Consider the following 22,759-nt stretch of genomic DNA (forward strand, 5'->3'; position numbering starts at 1 on the left):
AGCCAGGGTTTGGAAAGGGACAGTTGGGAGAGGCAGTAAAGGGAAGGAGACCCACACATGTAGACATAGCCAGCTGGTGGTCTCCTACACTCACATGGCCTTTTTAGCCTCCTATTCCTATATAATCTTCGGGGACCCACCTTCACTCAGTCAAGGCTCACACTCAAGGCTCCTCATGGCCCCCACACTTAATTTTTTAAACACAATTTGGGTCTCAATTTAATTCTAGGATTATGCAAACTTAATAAAACAAAAATATTGGTCTTAACATGGCTCTCTATGATTAGTTCAATTAGGGTTCTCAAGATTTTCTTGAATTTATTGTTGTGCTTTCTATAGCAAGAAACACCATTGTTTGGTTTTTATTATTTTTAGAATATATTTTTTTTCTTTTCTTTTCAATCACATATGTTTTAATAAAATAATATTATATGTAAATTCAAAATTTTTTCTTATTTTTTAATCACAAATTCTCCATCAATTTGTGTGTGTATATATATGTGTGTGTGTGAGAGAGAGAGAGAGAGAGAGAGCGCGTGCGCCCGTTTGGCCCCATTCTATTTCTCATTCTTTTTTTCTATCTTATTTTTAACTATATAATCTTTTCTAAAATAATATTACACGCAAATAAAAAATTTTTAATTTTTTTTCAACCGCACATTTTTTAAAAAAAATACTATTCAAATCATTAAAATTTGAAAAGAATTGAAGCCAAACACGGGCTATATATGTTTTGTCGGTGTGATAAGGTCTCTAACAATCACTTAATGGAAGGAGGCAACTCACTGCAACAAAAATGATCTATGCAATCATTAATTTAATTGTGGTTCTCAAGTTTCTTGAATATTTTTAGAACTTAACCTAGTCTATGATCTAGCCATGCCTATTTCTTTCTTTTCACACTTTTTCTGCCATCTTGTTGGTCTTAGAATGAATTAAACTATGTTTACAGAAATGTTTGATATATAGGTTGGCATCCTTTCACAAGTGTTGGGATCCATGCGAGACCTATATGAATTAAGAAAGACAAAAAATTATCCCCCACCACCTATTGTGAGTACGCTATTAAAGAATCTTAGAATATGCCAAGGTTTAGAGCTGCACTAAGTTGTTATACTAAAGTACTATACAAGTTTGTTAAGGCCAACAAATATTAGTGACGAAACTTTGACATTTATCCATACGAGTAAAAGGAGTTGTAATTGAGTAACTTCTCTTTTTCGTTTAATTTGGACTAATATAAACATTTATAAGAGTGATTATGATAAACCCTACTCTTTTTCAGTGTATATAATAATTAGGTTAAAGCACTACGGACAAATTAAGGGCTAGTCATTGGTGGTTATGGGGTTGCTTACATATAATCATGGTTTAGGCCCCTTTTACCAATCTAACAATTCAATGGGCAAAACTGATTATCATAAGGATTTAGCCATCAAAAACCTAAAACCACTCGGTTGATTGGGGTGGTCCATCTCAATATTAAATTGTTTTCCATGCATTTGTACATTAATTCTCATTTAGAGAAATATTTCGAGAGGGCCGTCGCACTGTCACGTGGTGCAACCACCTAGTGCTGAGGCACCATCTCGACGGGTGACCCACACAACTCGAGGCGTGTGATGGGCCACCCGCTGAGGCTGCCCTCCATGTGTACGGTGCGACTGTCCTACTAAAGTATCTCTCTCATTTTAGTCATATCTGCATTTTCCATACATATATACTTGTAGATAACTTTTGCATGTCAAATTTGGTTAATAATTTAGGGTTAGGAGGCCGACATGCAGTTTATGCTGTTTAAGATACAAATACATAAATTGCTATTGAGAATAACAATTAATGTTTTTAAATAAAATAATCCTAAATAAATCTCACTTTGTGCCTCAATATACTTTTCTCCGTTCACAACACGCATGTAGAGCACTAAGTATTGTTGATGAAAACAGAACATTTATGTCGTTCGAGATATATCCAAATAAATGAATTCTTCTTTGTCCCTAGAAAATTACAAGAGTATAGGCAAAATAGTCGTAAATTCACGACATATACATTCGAGCCTTAAATATACATTTTCCCTACACTAATTAACGCACTCTCATGCTCACGCGCACATATATTTATGTACGCCACTATTTGTGCTCCATTTTTTTAAAAAATGTATTTTTCAAAAAACTCATTTTCAATTATCTATTCTCCCATAAAATAATGTTATACATAAATTAAAAAAATTTCCTTATTTTTAACTGCATATTTTTCAAAAAAATCACTATTCGGAAATTGATATTTTCTCCCAAAATCTCATTTTAATAGAGCACAAATGGGTGCGTACATACTACATATGCACCACAAGATGGAGAAAAAAATGGTGCAAAGCAATACTAACTGCTCATCTGATTGAAATGTTCAACCACCGAAATTCATTGCTTTCCCTTAAAAAAAAACAAAGAAAGATGAACTCAAGACTTCAAATTCAAATATAAAATTCAGAAATATCAGTTTGGCTGAACAGTAAACTCATTTTTTTTTAATTTTTATTTTCTATTGTTCAAGTGGTAAACTGCAAGTTAAGAAAACTAACCCCCACTCATCCTTCATGCACAAGGAAGAGTTGGAAACAGAAAGAAAGCTGACAGAAATGATCCCTAACCCCTAGCTTTCATTTTCTTCAACCTAACTTTTAAAAATTTTGTCCACTGCAATTTTTTCCCATCCTACCGTTAGTTTGGATGCAAACTAAGCAACCACAACCAGCACCAGACCCCACTTGATTTGATTCAACTTGAATGTCTTTGCATTCATCATAGTTTCCTTTATTTCTGCTAGTTTTGTAGATTTCACATGTTTGAACTTGACTATCTAACTAAGGAAAGGACTAAAATTCCGACACTTGGTGGTGATATCAGTGATTAAAATGTTTAAAATACAAATAGTGCATTTTTGATATGCATATAGAACTCCACATTACGACGAACAAGTTTTAACTTTGTGTTCTTTCTAAGGATTATTGAACTTCATCGAATTCTCCCTCCCAATCATGGCATAGTATGTTGGTACAGAAAAGGAATTAAGGAGGATATAATGTTATCAATATACTTGGATAGAGAGCAATGCCGTACGCCCGTACCCCACATTTTGATTGAATTCAAGACTAAGAAACCATATTTTGATTGAATTCTTTTGCAAAAATAAAAAGGAGGATAAAATCTTACAACATTAAAATTGTCTTATATTGAGGAGTATATAAATTAATTTTAAGTAATTGTGATATAAAAGTTGTTATTTTAATAAATAAATTTTATATAATATGAGAACAATTAACCAAACAACGTGTTTAACACTGACATATTTGCAAAATTTGTACATATATCAAGTTATTGATTAAAATAGACCAATCTAAGCTGTACGTGAGGGATGTGCATCCTGAAATAAAACTTAAGCAAATAAGTTCAATTTCCAACTCTACAAGTCTTTAAATGAGATTATTTTGACATATGACATTTTCGTTATTAAAATAATATAAGATCGTCAATGCGACTTCTTAGACCCTATGAATACTTGTGCGATACTTCATTAATGATCAAGTACACAAATTAAATAACTACTCATTACGTCTAAGTCTTTCTTCTTCTATTAGAATTTATTTTTTATGGCTTTACCCTTTTCTATCATATATTTACTTTTATTTCGTTCTATTTAAATCATGCTACATAACCATATAAATTGATAGAAAGGTTAAAATAAAGTTGCGTAGCATTATATCATTGGATTGTTTAAAACACTGTCAACTTTTTCATCCAATCATCTGCTTCCATCTACATTTCTGTCATTGTATCCGCCAAAATTCTTCTGACAAAGTGACATAATCCTTGTAGTGCCAAGTCATTAATTTGTAATTTCATGTTTCACATGTAATAACTAAACAAGTCAAATAAAAAATTTGCTGGTTAAAACTTTAGTTAAAAGGGGCACGTATATTGGTGCTTTATATCCATCAAATTTAAAGTGAGTTTAATTATAATATTGCTAGTGCTTTTTGAGAGGTCGGCAGTCAATTTTTTGAGAGCAATTGCAATAGACTTACCCTTGTTTGAGTTTTTTTTTATAGAATTCATTTTTTAGCTACACATTCTTCCATAAAATAATTTTATACGTAAATTTAGAAAAAAAATTCTTTTTTTATCACAAAAACTCCAAAAATCAATATTACATAATCTATTTTCCCCAAAGAATGGGGTTCAAACAGGAGCTTAGGATAATTACCTCAAATGACAAGATTAGACTAGTCCGTTTTTCTGATTTTGAGATTTCTCGAATCTTATTTATAGAGAGAGAAAATAGGAGAATTACTAAACTGTATAGTCTCATAATCATCATGGTGAAAAATGTTAGCTTACTAACATTTTCATTCGAAAATACCTAGGAATGTCAAACGGGCCGAGTGACTCATCAGCTCGTCAAAACACGGTTCATGAGCAGCTCTGGCTCGTCAAATGACAAGCCCGAGCCGAGCAGGGGGCTCAATCCCACGAGCTGAGCCTGCTCTGCCCGTTGAGCCCACGAGCCATTTTGACGACTCGTGGGCTCGTAAAAAAATATGAAATTTTTTTTTTTAAAAAATGTCCAAAATGTGCAAATTTACCAAAAAAAAATTAAAAATTAAAAAAATCACAAGTTCAGGAGCGGCTCGTGGGCTCGGCTCGACTCGGCCCACGAGCTCGTGGCTCATGAGCTCACGAACTCCCCCCCGAGCAATGAGCCGAGCTCGAGCTCGGCTCGTCTTTCACAAATCGGAGCCGAGCTCGCAGATTAAAGGGTCATCCCTAAAAATACCTTCTATTGCACAACAAAGCAAATCATATCACTATTATAAGTGTTCAAAACACTTAACCACCTAGCATATTACGTTGTTTCACTTTGATTTATTTATTTAATTACTCACCATACCTTCATCTATACATTGAATCAAGAGAATGCTGATGTAGCTAGTAAAAATAATGATCAAAATCTGTACTCAACACGACAATTTAATATCAAGTCTTTTATAATTTGACGAACAATACCCGTTTTGCCTATTTTCAAGCAATATGATTATTACTTTATTAAATTTGTATTATATTAATACAAATATCACTAATGAAAGAAAAAAAATTATGATATATATGGAAAAAGATGAATTTTAGATTTTATTTTTAACCATATATTTTCATCGAATCCACAATTTTTATGCACTTTTTAGTCACATTTTTATGAGATCCATCCACTCATATTCACTAGAGCTTTGTCAAATAAGGGTTTAATATTTATTCAAATAAAGATATAGTTCATATTAAAATACTTTTACACCAGCAATCGATTTAGAATTAATAAAAGTTTTCACATGACAATTAAACAGTGAATAGTTTTTTCAATAACAATTTCTTTTAGAAAGAAAAGTTCTATCAGCTAAAATACTCACAACAACTCTACCAAATGGGTTCTTAACATAAATATCGTTTTCACTGGTGCATCAAATTAGTGTAACACTATTAATTTGGTGTATTTACGAAAATTTTCATTATTTCTATTTTACCTTCATTTAATATTGCCACTAATTTTAATTCCTATTACATTCTTTTATTATTTTACATTTATTTTATTTTGATTATTACTTTTAATTAACATTTACTTATAAATTCTAGGGTTTGACAAAACTCTCGAACCGAATCAAGCAGCTCTTCTTAAGTTAAATATCTGAACAAGTATCTGAATAAAAAAATCGATGGATGTGATTCGGTTCTCGATTCTAGATTAAGAACTGAATCACCCAAAATTTTTAATTAATTTATTTTAAATAACTCAAATTATTTTATTTTTTCTAAATAAATATGCTAACTGGTTAATTTAGTTTAAATCCAAAAATATGATTTTTCTATTTCTAATTTTCAATTCAAAGTTAACTTAATCAAATTAACCAAAGTTTTATCCAAATCTATCACTCTACCATAGTGTCATTTCTACCGTTCTGAAGAAATCGAATTGAACCTCAACAACGCATCTCTTAATTATTTTAAGCCCGCTATCTTCCTCTTTCTTTGATTTTAACAATCAAATCTATGAAAAACTCAGTAAAGAGAAAAGTAAAAAACACATAAGATTAGATTACGCTATTTTATAAGAGCTAAAATTAAACAAATCATTAGTTAAATTAGTGTCATTTTGTAAATATTAAAAATTTTAATTATAATATGGAACCTGGGAACCGAATGAAATCAAACCAAATCGAACTAAACCGAATAGGACCGAACTCGAACGATTCCATAATTAAATTTGGACTTGACGGTTCCATTTACTAAATACCAAAAAATTTAGGGTCCGATTCGATTTTCGTTAGAATCGAACTGGACCGGACCGTGTTGAGCCCTAATAAATTCTAATCCAGTATCAAGTAATAACTATTGAATACATTAAAATAAAATTACTCAATTTTGTTATAAGTAAATTTTTGTGCGTTAAATGTAATTTTTAAATTATGGTATTAAGTGTAATATTTTTTCAGATTTATTAATAAATATAATATTTTCATACATTAAATATAATTTTTAATTTAATATTTTTATTAATAATATAATTTAAAATAGATTAATTGTTCAGAAATAAAAAATAAGGAAACACTATTTATTTCATGTAATATTTGGTATTATAGTGGGAAATAACTTAGCAAAATGAAGTCAAAGTTGTACCAATTTGGTGCAAATGATTAGAGTTAAACTAAAACAGAGATAGCTCAACTTTTTTCTCCTAAGGACCCTATCTCATTTTTTTTGCATGCACTTCTATGACATACTCGAAGGCATGTACCAAGATCGTCTATATCTCAACCTTAACAAATTGTTATACTAATATTTTTGGGGCAAACATGGAAACTATTACAGTACCATTTTGAGTCTACCCGTCCTCCCAAGTTCCACTAAACTTGCCCATCAACCCGATTTTTCTATAGATAAGTAGCAAAAAAATTACATTCTTAGTAAAAACTCTTTAGGGAGTTATTTGAAAAGAAAAGTTAAAAAAAAAAAAAAAGTTTTAGTAGAATTTAATAAAATTGAGTCCTTGAAACAATACAAATTATTTTGATAATAATAAGTTTAATATTTTACCGAGAAGGTCAAATGTTTGAGCGCGTATACTCTTAAAGCCCTATAAAATTCAAAATATCAAACCAGTCGAACAAACAATCAAACTTATCAAAGCACTTAAAGGAGCTCTTGTGTCAATCGAAAACAAGTTTAGATACAGATTTTCTTTTGATTATTTTAACGTATTACTTGTTAGGAAATCACATAAACAGCCTTATATAGTCAAAAAAAAGTTGATAAAATTTAGTGCAATTAAAATCGAAACATGACCAGTTAAATTTTTCTAAAATTTTACTAAACAAGCACTCAATTTGACTTATTTATTAAATAAGTCTAAACCTTTTAACTATCAAGAACTTACATTTTCTCTTACATAGAGTTAAAAAGGAATTTTGTCTCGTTGATCAAAATTTAACATCAACACAAAAAGCCATTTTATTAAAGGTAGGGGTCTAGAACAAAATTATTTAATAAAATTAGTTATGACTCCTTTTTAGTTGGCAGCTGAGATGTATACAGCTTTTGAGCATTACAAGGCAGCAGGTTCATTGATTGATTGAAACATAAATCTTCATTAACCAATACCAGCTTTCATTTCATCTCCATTCACTACTAGTGCTCTTCTTTATACCTTCAAAGTTGAAAATTAATAATTATAAAAATAAAAAAATAAAAATTGTGAACACTACTTCCATCATAAGCACTCGATTAATTCAGACTTTTAAATTTCACGGTCTATACGCTAATAATAGTCTAGGTTTTCCCTTCATCTTTGTACAAGATCTTACTTTTACAAATAACCGCGTCTTGAAATTGCATATGCTTATTTAGGAGAGTTGAATAATTCTTTTTATTGATTATAATTTTTTATATTTAAGCTATATGAGATTTTACTTGAACGCGAATGGAAAGTACATCTAAGATTTGAAAGCTCCAAGTTTTGAATGAGAATTTATTGGACTTCATCTTTATCAGAGTTTAGGAAAATCGAAAAAAGAGATTCATGAAATAACCTTAAAATAAAAATATTTCTCATATTCTTTAAAGTCGAAAACGTTTGTTAATTAGCGTAGTAAGAGATTTGAACGGTGGAACCATAGTCCTTTGATATTGAACAATTATTCGTATTTTAGGCATTATTTGGTGGAAATTAAATCAAATTTTTAATAGATTTTGATAAAAAAAATTGTGAAATGCATGGTTGAAAAATTATAAATCCCATAAAATATATGATTAAAATTAATTATTGACTTTCACCTAACTTAAAATCTAAATTTTAGTTTCTATCGAACAGGGACTTAATTTGTTTGACGTGTTAAATATGTGCTCTAGCCAATTTTAAACTTTGATAGTCACTTTCAAGTCTAATAAGTGCTTGTACATTTGTGTGAAGCATAAATACTTTATTCTCATCCCTAAATCCCCTTTTTTTTTCCTTCTTTATTTTGCATTTGGGAACTTTGCATCACATGCTCCCACCACCACTTTCTTTACTAACATTATTTCATCCTCCTTTTTAATCTTTCTGTCTCCTTTTACTCTATCATCCCACTAGCTAACTCTCTCTTTGTTTGAAAATAAAATCATTGGTCACATAATTAGTGACTAAGTTGGTATTTCCTTTCAATCAGTGCACTTATTTTAACTAAACTAAAAGATAAACCATAATTAATAGTTTCATAAACAAGAATCACAACCTTAGATGATAACTAGAGTATGTCTCATGACAGGCTCTAGCTTGTATAAGATAAATTTTTATGCATAACTAAGCCCGTTTGATTTAGATAAAAATCATATTTTTTTGCAGATTTTAATTAAAATTGGTGGAAGGTGTCATTGATAAGTTCTCAATCCAATGAAATGTGAAGTTAAAATTCATAGTTGATTTTAACTTAAATTTTAGGCTCTGTTTGAGCTACATAAATATAAGAATGAGAATGTAAAATATAGTCACTACGAACCTCATAAAAGAGATAGAAACTCAAATATAGTGGTTTAATGTAATTGATAACGATCATAATTTTCATTTTAATGAACAAATAATGGAAAACAAATAGGAGCTTAATTTACTTTTTGAACCAAACTGGGGCTATATTTCATGTTTTGTAAACCAGTAAAAGTTGGTGCTCATGTTTGTGGGCTATATTTCCACAGTATTTCGAGATTATGCTCATGTCTTATAGGAATTAAAATTCAGATTTCAATTTAAGATAGGAATTAAAATTCAGATTTCAATCTAAATCAAAATCAGAAATTTATTTTAGCCCCTGTTCGGGAGCCATTTTGTATCATATTGTTAGAAAAATACTAGTCGTTATACTGGACTTGTTAGAGAAGGGGACGTATGTTTTGACTTAATTACAGACAAATTACCAATGTGTCCCTACACAAAAAAAAAAAATCATTCTTGTTTAACAAAGGACAATTCTGATAATTCACAGCGTGTGCAGCATCTGTAATCAATAATTAAAGCTCGTCTGGATTCCACCTACCTGTTGAAATGATCAAAAAATGTATTTTGCATTTGGTCAAAATGGCTCCCAAACATGGGCTTAATAACATATTTATGGGATCCCCAACTTTTCGGTCATATATTTTATTAATTTTTATCAAAATCAACTAAAAATCTAATTATAACTAATCTCAATCAAATAGGGGCTAAAAGGAAGAAAAAATAAAAAGTAGAAGAAAGTCTGTGTGATCCTTTGCCTCTCAATGCACTTGTCGAATCTGATTGTGGCTCTTCATTTTGTCTTCCATAATCCAAATCTCAATGCCTTATAGACCTCTCGTTTTCTCCTTTTTCAAGGTCCAAATTTCAACGAGCATGAATCCACTTTAAACATATCATGTGCACTAAACTCAGATGCTCATTTTGGGCCATGTATCAAAGTGGCAAAATTTTTGAAAGTAAATTGAAATTGCCTATAATCTCCTTGTAAGTACTTAGCCATCCTTACCCTTTTATAATTCCCCCATATTCATCGAAATTGATCCATTCAAGTATTTAATGGTCTAATACCGCATGTTTCCACTTTCTAAGTGGTCTCCTTGTATAAGTTTGAACATTTTCTTGAAATTCTGAATAAAAATTTGCTTTAATTTCCATAAAAATGTCATTTTTTCATTTGAGTTCCTACATTTGGAGTGTTTGATTGATATTTTTTCATGAAAAAATATTTTTTAAAAGTTAGTCATATGACCGTTTCTCTTAAAAATAAGAAACATATTTTCTTTATGGAGAGTATGTTTTTATTTTCTAGACAATTCACATTTCTCAAAAACTCAACTTTGTGTAAAAGTACAACATTTTCTAGGTTGTATATTAAGTCCAAATAATTTTTAGGCAATTAAGAGCTTATTTTCTTTTAAGGAAAGTTTCATACTTGCAATCGGATATAACCTAACTAAACTTGAGAGATTTAGCACTTTGTTAAGTAGATTTTTGATGTGAAAATGAAAAAAATAAAACTAAAATGAGCCATCTAATCTTTTAACACTCTTTTTATGGTTTTTCTTTAAACATGTAACTAATTTACTTACAAGACATTCGTAATTAAGAAAGTTAATGTATGGACAAATAAATTTTATTTTTCTTATAATAGTTGAATTTGATGTGTTGCAATCAATAAATAAAATAAAGTAAGCTGCAAACCTTTTGACAAAGGCGCTACACAAGGAAAAATTCAAGCAATTTATGCAACTCCTTGGAGTTGGAGAAATTCAAGTTGTACAGCATGAGATGCACCATACTCCATCGATTTAACCTCCAAGCATACGACAATGACTATAGGTAAAGAAGAACCAATTTGGTGAAGAACTGATACTTCAAAATATTATTCAGTTTGAGCTCAATTTTCTAAAATCTGATTCTGAATTCCAATTGAAAAAGAAAAGAATATGGAAGTGGGATGTGGACGAAAAAAGTGCTAGATTATCAATCAACTTCATGAAGTGCTATTTTTGTAAACTTTCTTTTCGTTAAATTTGTGATTGTTCCAATAGTGGCCTGCTTTCTGTTGCTGTTAGAAAGTAGGATATGGGCCTACACAGCCCATGGGCATCAATATGCATGTATTGGCATTGTTTAAACCACACTTAAATGCGGGAACAGTACTTTTTACTATGTTTCCAGATTTTAACAACAGATCCATTGGTGTTATCAACCTTGAAGATCCAAGTTCAAATTGGTGCAATTCCAACAGCAGTCACAAATAGAGCAATTACTACTAGATGGCCTACAGAATTCAAAATCATTCTCTCGGTTTTGCCACCCTCACGGTATAGATGATACTTTGTTCATCCAAATGGAAATAGACCGATCAAGCTGTACATATGTTCCTATAAACTCATAGGGATAGGAAACATACTTTTTTACTTAATAAAAGGGCTGGGCTCGAGATGAATGAAGGAGGGAAACACTTTATATAGAGGAGGGAATCATTCATTAATAACAATACAACTAATATACAAGTACAATAATTTTATAACAAGATAGCTTTTGGATCAACAATGGTAACTTGAACTAACGGAAAGGGAGTCTAGCTTCGTTGAGAGTGAACTTAAGGTAGGATAAGAGAACTGACACAAAACATCAATTATACAAAGCAAACAAACGATTCATCACTACTTTTGATAAAGTAGGAAAGATAATTGACACCAATGCAATAATTTTATATTGCGACAAAGACCTTTTAAAAAGCTAAGAATCTGCTTTTAAAAGAGTATTTATTACAAATGACAAAGGGGATAAGATCATCCAATGGGAAATAGGATAAAATTATTGAAAGAACTTTTTTGTTTCAACATGTGCTTCTTGAAATGGATCATTTTTGTTTGAACCTTGAAAACTAATTTCCTTGAACCATTCAAGAGACTCACTGACATTAAAAGAAATTCGAACTTGATAAAGTTTCAATAAACACCACCAGAAGCCAAGCAATTCTTTTGAAAATTTTGAGGCTGTTTGATGTGGAATCATATGGAACAATATGAAAAATGGATAGTCTGAATGAAATCCAAAACCACCAAGTGATGAGTCATTATTTCTTATCTAATTATTACCTTTGTGTCAGTTATCTTATCCTACTTTATCAAAAATAGAAATGAGACGTGTCTTTCTATAACATTATTTCACTTGTGTGTTGGTTGTAATATCATGAATGAAGGATTCCCTCCTCTATATAAAGGGTTTCGTCCTTCATTATAGATTATCTCGAACCCAGCCCTTTTCTAACTTTTCTTAAAAATGGGAACAAGGTGCTACTATTAAATGAACAGTAAACTAATCCGAAGTTATTGTGCAAGAGAAGAAAATGGTGTCATTTTTTGTACCCTTTTATTTTTTATTATTTTCGGCTGATAGCATACCTAATACCATACCATTTCCATTTTTTTCCCTCCAACGACCATTCCTATGCTTTTCTTCTGACTTGATTTGATGGAGGCGAAAGAAAACCATCGGGAAAATCAAACAATGACTACACCACTGTTCTTCATCCTTTTGCGGTTTGGGTCGGCACTCTTTCATCTGGGTATGATCTGGTGCACGTTTTCATATTTATACGCTCAAATATTTTTCTAATTATTGCTCTATATGAATATTATTTCTTTTGTAGGTTGTTCCAAATATTCAAAGTGAGTTTCCGATTTATGGATTTAATTGGTTTTATTTGTTAATTTTTTGTTGTAATGGTAGTTTTGTGCATTTATTATTGTTACCAGAATCATCCAGTGAAGTTTGTTGGGGCTTGACTTGTGCAGTGGTAAGTGATTCTGTTCTCCATTCATTTTTTTTTATTTCATGTCTTCTTTTATAAAAAAAATTGCTAATTGAGATATAAGTTTTGGATATCATCTTGTTATTGTAGTTATAAATTGTTGATTGGAGTATGAGTTGCAAAGAAATTTAGGAAGCCTTCTTTTACTAGAAACGAACTTTAAGTTGTGGCTTTATGACAAAATTTCACGTTGTCATCTCTTGGTGTCTTGAATTGTCCTTATTTTTTAACTATTACAAATTCTCTTCAAATAATGCACAGGTAAATTCTCAGATGATATTTCTAAGCCAAGTGAAAAAAAAAACAAGGAAGATGAAATGGGTAAGAATGGCCTCGCCTTCCACACCATTTTCAAAATAGAGTTTATTGTAAAAGAAAAAAATTAGAATCTTCTCCAAACTCTACGAAGAGTTTGGCTTCCACCATTTTCAAAATGAGTTTATGGTAAAAAAAAAAAAAAATTTATGATCTTTTCCAAACTCTCCAGAGAGTTTGACTTTCCAAACGGTTTGGAGAGTTTGGACAAACTCTCTATTGTAAAAATAATAATAATAATAATAATAATAATAATAATAATAATAATAATAATAATACGACGTTCTCCAAACTCTCAAGAGAGTTTGGATCCAAACTCTTTGGAGAGTTTCTCCAAACTCTGCAAATAGTTTGGAGAGTTTGGACAAATTCTCCAAATAATCCAAATCGTGCATTTAGTTTTGCTAATTTTATTGTAGATGTTAGAAAAAAAAATTTGCTGCGAAGTGTGCACATACAAAGTATGGAGTTGCTCCTCACTGTGCGGAGTAACTTCGCACACTTTGTATGGAAGAACTCCGCACTTTGTTGGGAGCAAAGTGCGGAGTTGCTCTACTCTCCAAACTGTTTGGAGAGTTCGGATCCAAACTGAATTCCAATCTCTCCAAACAGTTTGGAGAGCTCCAAACTCTCCAAAACAGCTTGAAGAGGCACAGATTTTTTTAATTTTTTTTAATCTATTAATATCAAACTCTCCAAATAGTTTGGAGAGTTGTCTCCAAAATCTCCAAACAACTCTTCAAACAGCTTGGAGAGATATAAGTTTTTCTTTTGAATCCATTAGTATCAAACTCTCCAAACAGTTTGGAGAAGCATAAATTTTTTTAATTTTTTAAATCCATTAGTATCAAACTCTCCAAACAGTTTGGAGAGTTGTCTCCAAAATCTCCAAACAACTCTCCAAACAGTTTGGAGAGGCATAGATTTATTTTATTTTTTTAAATCCATTAGTATTAAACTATCCAGGCATAGTTTTTTTCTTTAATAAAGCTCTCCAAACTATTTGAAGAGTTCGGATTCAAACTGAGCTTCAAACTCTCCAACCAGTTTGGAGAGGAAAATCAACGGAATTGTGTTAGAGGAATTCCAGTTTTAGTACAGATGAGTGGAAAAACCATAGATTTTAATCTACTTTTTTAACCCAACCAAATAGGGCTTAGTTCGTTGTTTATTATTGTTATGTGTATTTGGATGTCAAGATGCCATGTTCAACTTTATTTTATAATCCCTTTGTGTAGAGTCTGATAAAAAAATTAATTTCATTTGATGCAATTAGTTTTCTGCTCCCATGTTCGAAATTCTCTCATCTCAACTTGGACAAGTAATTACTTTTGAGAAAATGATTCAATTGTCGCTTGCTCATTTTAAATTACAATAACTAGTTTTAATAGCCCAAGTACTGACATTTTTGTCATTTTTTAGGTGGTTTATTCCTTCCAATGTTGTTCTTGCCACCATATCAGGATCCATTATAGGTCTCGTTGTTTATTTTCATACGTTTGTGTAATATGTTGATTTTGATTATTTATTTTGCTTTTATATAAGCATATTTTGCTTTTATATAAGCAAAATTTTAACATAATAAAGGCTGCAAGAGTGAATAGAGTTAAGAGGTATATCTTCTTTAAGAAGCTGACAATCACAAGGTGCGGAGTTCCGCATTCAAGCGAACCCTCTGCACTGTGCGGAAAGCATTTTATTTTTATTTTTTTGAAGCTAACATTTTTCTTACTTCTTTAGGCAAAAAAAAAAAAAAAAAAGAAGGAAAAAAATTAATTGCGAACTCTCCGCACACTATGAGAGTTCAACCGAACTCTCCACAGCGTGTTGAACTCTCATAGTGCTCGGAGAGTTCAAATGGGGAGAGTATTTTTTTTTTTATTGGAGCCAGCATTTTCCTACTTCACACAACATCCATTTATCTTTCTTCTCTTCTAAAATTTTCAACCCCATTTTTTTCTTATAAAAGTTGGCGAGTTTTGATTTAGAATTTTTAGTGATGTTTGTTTTCTGTTGTTGAAAGGTAAATAGCATATATTTCTTGTTTGTGATTATACTACTATTTTAGCTCATTAATGTTATCTTCAAGGTGGTTAGTCAAATAAATATATAGTTAAATACTTCAGCTGAAAAAATATGGTAAACTAAAAAAATAAATAATCAAATAGTATTTAAAGCTGAATCTCTTCACACAATGTGAGAGTTCAAGCGAACTCTTTGCGCTGTACGGAGAGCATTTTAGTTTGCAAGCACACTCGCATGATTGGTTTGCTAACTCATTTAATTCTTCACCAAATATAGATTTGTTGTTTAGATTTTTTTTTTAAAAATAATCATGATATAGCAATTAAAAAATAATTAATTTCGTAATTCTCACTTATTTACTAATTTAAAGGGTTAATTTCACAAACGGTCACTGAACTTAGGAGAAAGTTACAAAACAATCATTGAAATTTAAAACTTTCAGTAACGGTCACTTAAGTTTTGGGACGCTTTAAAAAAATGTCACTTAAGTTTAAAAACTTTCAGAAACGGTCATTGATGTTCAAAAATATTTTTTCAGTTTTTTGGGCTACTTTTGCAGCAATTTTTTGGTCATTTCCGACCTCTGATACCGTCAAATTTTGATACCGTTGGAAAGTCTACAATGTCTTCTTTAATTACCACTCAAAATCTCCCTGTAACTCCAAGGGTTTATCTAAAATTTCTACACTAATAAAAACATAATAAATACAATATTCGTGCAATGTACGTGTCAACGACTAGTATTAAATAAAGAAGTGTGTTTCCTATCTCTATGAGTTTCTAAAAGCTTTTCTTGTTCATCCAAAGTCTTGACGACTATTATAACACCAAGATGAATAGTAAGAGTAAGATCTCAGTCGTATCATAAGTATGCTCTACAGTTACCTCTATTGAAGATCATCTACATCAGAAATTGGCACTACCGATCATTAGATTCAATATGGAGGTCCGATAATCTTTTTAATACCAAAAGTCAGGCCATGTGTCATTGCCCAAGAGTGTTTATTTGCGGGCTAGAATACTATGTATACCAACCTATGTAATACGCGGCATTCTAGAAAGTCAGGCCCTATGTTGTTGCCCAGGAGGGTTTATTTGCAGAAAAAGATATCTCTAAACTGGAAGTTCAACAATATCTCGAAATTGTGAACTACATGGCTGACTTTTTGAACCTTACATTTAAAATATCAATTTCAAAAATTAGGTTTTAATTTTTTTTTTTTTTAATGGTATATACCTTATCACCCAAGTCTCTTCCCCATTAGGCCTTCTCCAAAGGAGATACCAAAATACCGAAATGCAACAAAAAAAAAAAAAGGTGCAAAATGTCTGTAATGCAGCATTTGGTGCAAAGTCAATTTTATCTTTTGTTTATATTTTTTAAATAAATTGATTAATGGTATTTGTGTCATTTATGATATATATTTTTAATACAATATTTTTTATTATAATTATTATTATTTTGAATATTATTATTATGTGAATTTATAATAAATTCTAATAATGTGAAGAATAATAGTTAATGAATTAATTAAAATAAGAATATAAATTTTTTAAATATAAATTTTTTTATTTTTTTTATATTGTTTCGATTAATTTTACTATATTTTTCTTTTATTGATGAATTTAATATTTTTGTTAATTTATATCATTAAGATCTAACTAAAGTGATATGAGCAAAGCCTTAAGGTGACATGGATTCCAGTCTCAATTGGGTGGAAGTGTGAAATTTAAAAAATGAAAACAAATAATTAAATATTTTTATTATCATATAAAATTATGAGTACTTATATTACCACAACAAAATTTAATTACAACATCACATTATAATCATTTCACAATTAAAATATATTTTTAATAAATACACCACAATAAATTTACAAATATATTCGGGGTTGTTTGAGCCTCATTTTTTCTAAAAAAATGCATTTTGAAATGGTGTTATGATTGAGAATGTGTGGTTAAAAAATAAGGAAAATTTTTGAATTTGCTTGTAATATTATTTTATTAAAAAATATGTAGTTAAAATAATATCAAATTATTTTTGTAGAATGTATTTTGATAGAAAAAATGGGGCCTAATACAATACATACTAAACATGAAAAACAAAATACAATATTGTGGTGTACTCAACCTCCCAATTTTATTAATCATTTTTCTCAATCTGTTTTGTCCTATTTGATTAGATCATATTGTTGGGGAGATCCTATGTTTCAATAAGTGGTAGTAAGCAGGGGTGGATCCAGATGGTTCAATCTGTGGGATCTAAAATGATACATATACAAATCCAAACCCTACATTAACATACCTTTTTCAAATTTTCACAGTAGCAAGGGCCAACCGGCCAAGGGTTGAGCCGTTGAGGCCTAAGGGATGGTCGGCGATGGAAGGTTGTGGTGAACTCAACTGGCGAACTCACGAACAAAAAGGAAAAATCGGTGGTTTGCTGTTCGTGTTTGCACTTTGGGAAGAATTAGTAAATGGACATGGATTGGGAATGGGTCAATGGGATTACATAGGGCTGGACATGGTCTGATTCGGTTCTAACAAGAATCGAACTGACCCGAAATTTTTGGGTATTTAGTAAGTAGAATCGTCGGATCAAAATTTAATTACGGAACCGTTCGGGTTCGGTTCGATTTGATCCGGTTCGATTCCATTCGATTTCGTATTATAATTAAAATTTTTAATATATATAAAGTTACCTTAATTTAATTAATGATATGTTCAATATTAGCTCTTACAAAATAACGTGGTTCAATCTTATGTGTTTCACGTCCCTCTTTACTGAATTTTTCATAAATTTGATTATTATCACAAAAAGAGAAAGATAGCGAGCTCAAAATAATTAAGAGAGATGTTGTAGAGCTTTAATTCGATTTTCTCCGGTAGAAACGAGATTACAGTAGATAACAAATTTGGATAAAATTGATGTCAATTTGATTAAGTTGATTTTGAACTGAAAATTAGAAATAGGAAAATCATATTTTATGGTTTGAACTAAATTAACTAGTTAACAATTTTATTTAGAAAAAATAAAATAATTTTATTTATTTAAAATAAATTAATTAAAAAACTACGGAGATTCGGTTCTTCGGGTCTTGGCCTAAAATCGAGAATCGAACCATACCCGTCGGTTCTTGATTCAAATATCCGTTCAGATATTTAACTTGAGAAGAACTGTCGGGCTCACTTTGGGAGTTTTGTCACAAAACCATACAGTTAAAATCTAGGGTTCAAAAATAAGAGGAGTAGTTTAACATTTCAAAAATCAAATTTTTTATATTTAAATATTAAATATTAATTATTTAAATTTCATTCTCTCACCAATCTTCTCTCTCCAATATAATTAATTTCTCTCTCCACTTTATTCTCTCACCTTTTTTTAATTAAACATGTAATATATAAAATAAATACTAAAAAGTAAATGGATAAACTTCAAACCCTAGAAATTATTCAACCGTTCCCCCTTCTCAATCTTCTCTCTATCATCATGTCCGGCGCCACCACCAATTTCGGCGACGATCATTCTTCTTCTTTGCATAACCGTCGCGTTGCGCCACCATCGCTCAGCCTCGTTTTGTGTTGAACAATATCTCAGCAATCCCCACCACTACTATCGCGATGTGAAGTAGCAGCGACGACAGTCATCTTCTTTCTTCTTCGTTCTTTCATCGGCAGGTGCTTGATTTCGCCGCGCACAGCGAGATTTGCTGATGTGCGTGGCGGGCAGAGATGGATTTTGTGGTTTATGGTTTCTCTTTTTGGGATGAATTTTGTGGTGGTTTTTGGTTGTTTTGTGGTAATTTTTTAGGTGGTGGTGTGTTGGTGGTCATGCGTGGTGTGCAAGGCCCTGTGATATGGTGATGTCGCGATTGATAGCTGTTGGAGTTCGGTGTATGGTGGCGGTGTGGTTACCATGGTGGTGATTTTGCATTGATGTGGTGGTTGCTCTGGCAATGGTTTTCAACAAACTGACAGTGGTCGTGGTGTGGTGGTTGGGGGGTAGATGGGATGTTGGTGATTTTGTATCTAGTTGGTTGTTGGTGGTAAGGTGGTGCTAGTTGAGGGGCGACGACAGTTGGCACGTCGATGCGGCTGGCGGCAGTGGTGGGGTTGCGGTCACATATGATTTAATCTGTGACCAGTAAACAACGTGTGACTAGTGAAAAAGAGGAATTGTGACTAAGAAATAACATGTGACCTAAAAAATTATTAAATTTGTGATTGTTAATAAATTGTTATTTATAATATTTTTAATTTGTGGCCAATAAATAAATTATTGTGACGTATAAATTTTTTGATTCGTGACAAATGAATAAACTGTGACCTATTAAATTTTTGAATTGTGACCGTAAAATAATTTGTGATACATAAAAATTTTGATTTGTGACCGAAAAATAATGCATGGTTAATTAAATCGTGAATTTGTGACCAATTATTATTATTATTATTATTATTATTATTATTATTATTATTATTATTATTATTATTATTTGTGACCTTAATATTAAATAATCCGTGGCTTACTGGCTTTAATTCGTCATATGAGATATGAATTGTAAGAGGTGGATCAAATCTATATCCTTTATTCCTTGTCTAACCAATCAATTGCAATTTTGGAAGGTGAATTTGTTATGACAGAGTCCAACAATTAATGGTAAGTTGATGCTAAATTGTAGGAACTGATTGATATATACATTAATACATATATTTCTAATTTTTGAAAGTTCAAACATGTCATCTTTGATTTGAAATATCCTATACTTATGTTCTGGGTCATGAAATTTTCCCTTACATCTATGGACTATGGATATGGACCATATGAAATGGATATAGATTTAGGATTTGAGCTTTTTGGACATTGGGTTAGGAAAATTAATTGGGTTGGCTGTTGGCAGTGGCAGACTTGGCACTGATAAGACTGGAAAGTTACGTTTTCAACAGAAGAAAAAAAATTCCAAAAAATTGTAAGGTCATTTGACCCTACATGATCCCATGTGGGTCCGCCCCTGGTAGCAAGCCTCCAAGCATTAGACCTGTTAAAATGATTATTGCTTAGATTGACATTCTTGAGCAAAAAACACATTGACAAATTCCCTGTAAATTTTTCTACGAACTGATTGCCGGAAAGATCCATATTTTGAACATATGGGAACCGGAAAATCTTCTCAGATAATTTTCTAGACAAATTCTTCCCTGAGGGCTCGATTTTTGCTGCATGGGACGAATCGTAACAAATAACTCCATTCCATTTGCAGAAAGGGAAAGAGGAATTTCGGGTGTCCAGAGACAATAAAGGATATATTTTTATTTTTTTTTGGTGTCCGAATCAGCTTACGCGCACCTCGACTAATCTCACAGGGTCCTGAAATTTTCAGCTGACTTGTAAGTCCTCAATATTGCTATGTGCTCGTGTCTAACCGTCTATCACATTCATTTCAGGAAAAAAAATGCAGAAAAGGGATGAGAATTCTTAGCCTACAAGCATTTGTCAAAGTTTTATGAACTTCATTTTTTTGTATTTGAGTCATCCCACATCTCGTCAATCTGTTGAAGTTCCCATTGACGAAGGTTCGTATATAATCAATGGAAAAACTTCCATTAGGACATCAATAGTTTTTCTTTTCAGGCATAAATTGTTTATCGTGTGGCGCTTACAGAAAGGCCCGAATATTGCTATGTGCCTGTAGTGGCAATATATCTATCCTAAAATTAATTTTTCTGAAATTTTTTTCTTCAACTGAACTCAATCTGGTTGTCGGTACGTAGACTAAGAAAATGAGATAAAGTTGATGATTAATAAGGACTTGTAACTGAACAATGACACCAATTTTCTGTTGAACATCCTTTTGATTGTTATTTGAGTAGACGAAACGTCCTTCTCATCTATTCACCACCCGTCTAATTTATCAATTGCATCCTTCACAAATTCCTTCCTCTTAAAAATTCCCTCAGAAAACCCTCTTTTTTCCTTTTTAATTTATCCTTGTGAAGGCTATTTGAGATGCCGCTTTGTTTATGAAGGAATACTTCGATTTTTTGGAGCGCTTCAGGCCAATAAGATTACTGATTTGCTTTATTTTTGCTCTTCTCTGTATAGTAACGATAGTGTCAACCCCTTGAGATCATGGCGAGACTGAATTAGGCCTCGGTTGAGGGGCATGGAAGATGTTGTTCGTGCAACTTTATGAGTTGTTGAGTTAGTTCCTTCAATATGAAGTGATAGAGGGAATAAAATATTAGAGAAATATGCCATAAAACTAAAGTGCTAGTCAAGATATTGGAATAGGTAAGCTATAATAAAACTTGATGGGATTGTGGGAGGGATGTTTGTAACAAAATATGTCGATTGTCAATTCCAATTCAATGTAGATAATGTCAATGGATTTTCATATAAAATAAATGGGAGAAAATGAATAGAAGTAATACACCATGTATAATTTGTTAAGTGGTAACTAAGAAAATTAAAAGCAAAAAACAAAAAATAAAATAATAATAATAATAATAAATAAATAAATAAATAAATCAATCAACCTCTAAGGGCTTGAATTATTCTTCTTTACAAGGTTGACATTTTAAAATGAAATTCTAAATCTTAATATGATTTCAAATAAATAAATAATAAACTATTATTTGGACTACTCCTCTTAATAAAATAAAACATTTAATACGGAATATAAATATTAAAATGGTATAGAAATCATTAAGTTCAAACAAGCAATTTATTTTGATTAAAACTCAAAAATGAGTACATGAATTACAAAATTGATTTGCTCAAATTAGTCATTATCTTTTCGGAACATGTTAAGTGATATATATTAAAATTAATAAACAACATATAAGTATTTGGACTACCATTAAAAATAATAACATTTTGAGATGAAAACTCGAGTTTTAATATAATTTAGCATTCGAGTTTCCAATGTTTCAATTGCATATTGCTTGGTCTTCAAGTTGAAAGTTTTGTATCAATTTGACTATTAAAATGTTAGATTTATGGTAATGTGACAAAAATAAAAATAAAAATAGCACTTATGCTATTCTTATTTCAATTTTGTTCGTATTATTCTCTTTTCTTTCTTATATATCTATTTTTCTACAAAATTAATAATTTCAATTCAGTTTAAACCTTGTAACAATATTTTACTGCAATATACTTGTTAAGAGTCAAGTCGACAAAAAAATAAAAATAAAAATAAAAAAAATAAAAAATTACATATAAGTTGAGGGTCTAAATAATGCATTACATATAAGTTCGGGGTCTCACATATAAAGTTGAGGACCCGAATAACACACTACATATAAGTTCGAGTACTGGACCCCACCTATAAATAAATATATATCCACTCGTTTGTCAACAAGCCGCAATTATTAGACAAAATCCACCAAATTTAATTCCATGTGCAACGTTAAATTATATAGATTAAGTCCAATTTAGTGACGCACATTTATATATATTTTTTGTATTCAAAGTTTTTTATTTATTTTAGTTTATATACCTTTGACAGAGAGAATTAAAAC

The 22,759-nt window shown here is 31.0% G+C and overlaps 1 long non-coding RNA gene across 2 annotated transcripts; it reads left to right on the plus strand.

Moving 5' to 3' along the window:
• Window positions 1-12,341: 12,341 nt before the first annotated feature.
• Window positions 12,342-15,663, plus strand: LOC111385756. Of its 2 annotated transcripts, XR_002701102.1 has the most exons (4): window positions 12,342-12,649; window positions 12,734-12,752; window positions 12,840-12,880; window positions 14,633-15,663. It is a non-coding gene; the product is annotated as an uncharacterized LOC111385756 (long non-coding RNA). The 2 variants fall into 2 exon arrangements; XR_002701101.1 differs by lacking the exon at window positions 14,633-15,663 and having other exon boundaries at window positions 12,840-12,966.
• Window positions 15,664-22,759: the final 7,096 nt, after the last annotated feature.

Source organism: Olea europaea, unplaced genomic scaffold (genome assembly GCF_002742605.1).
Source record: "Olea europaea var. sylvestris unplaced genomic scaffold, O_europaea_v1 scaffold327, whole genome shotgun sequence".
NCBI classification, from domain to species: domain Eukaryota; kingdom Viridiplantae; phylum Streptophyta; class Magnoliopsida; order Lamiales; family Oleaceae; genus Olea; species Olea europaea.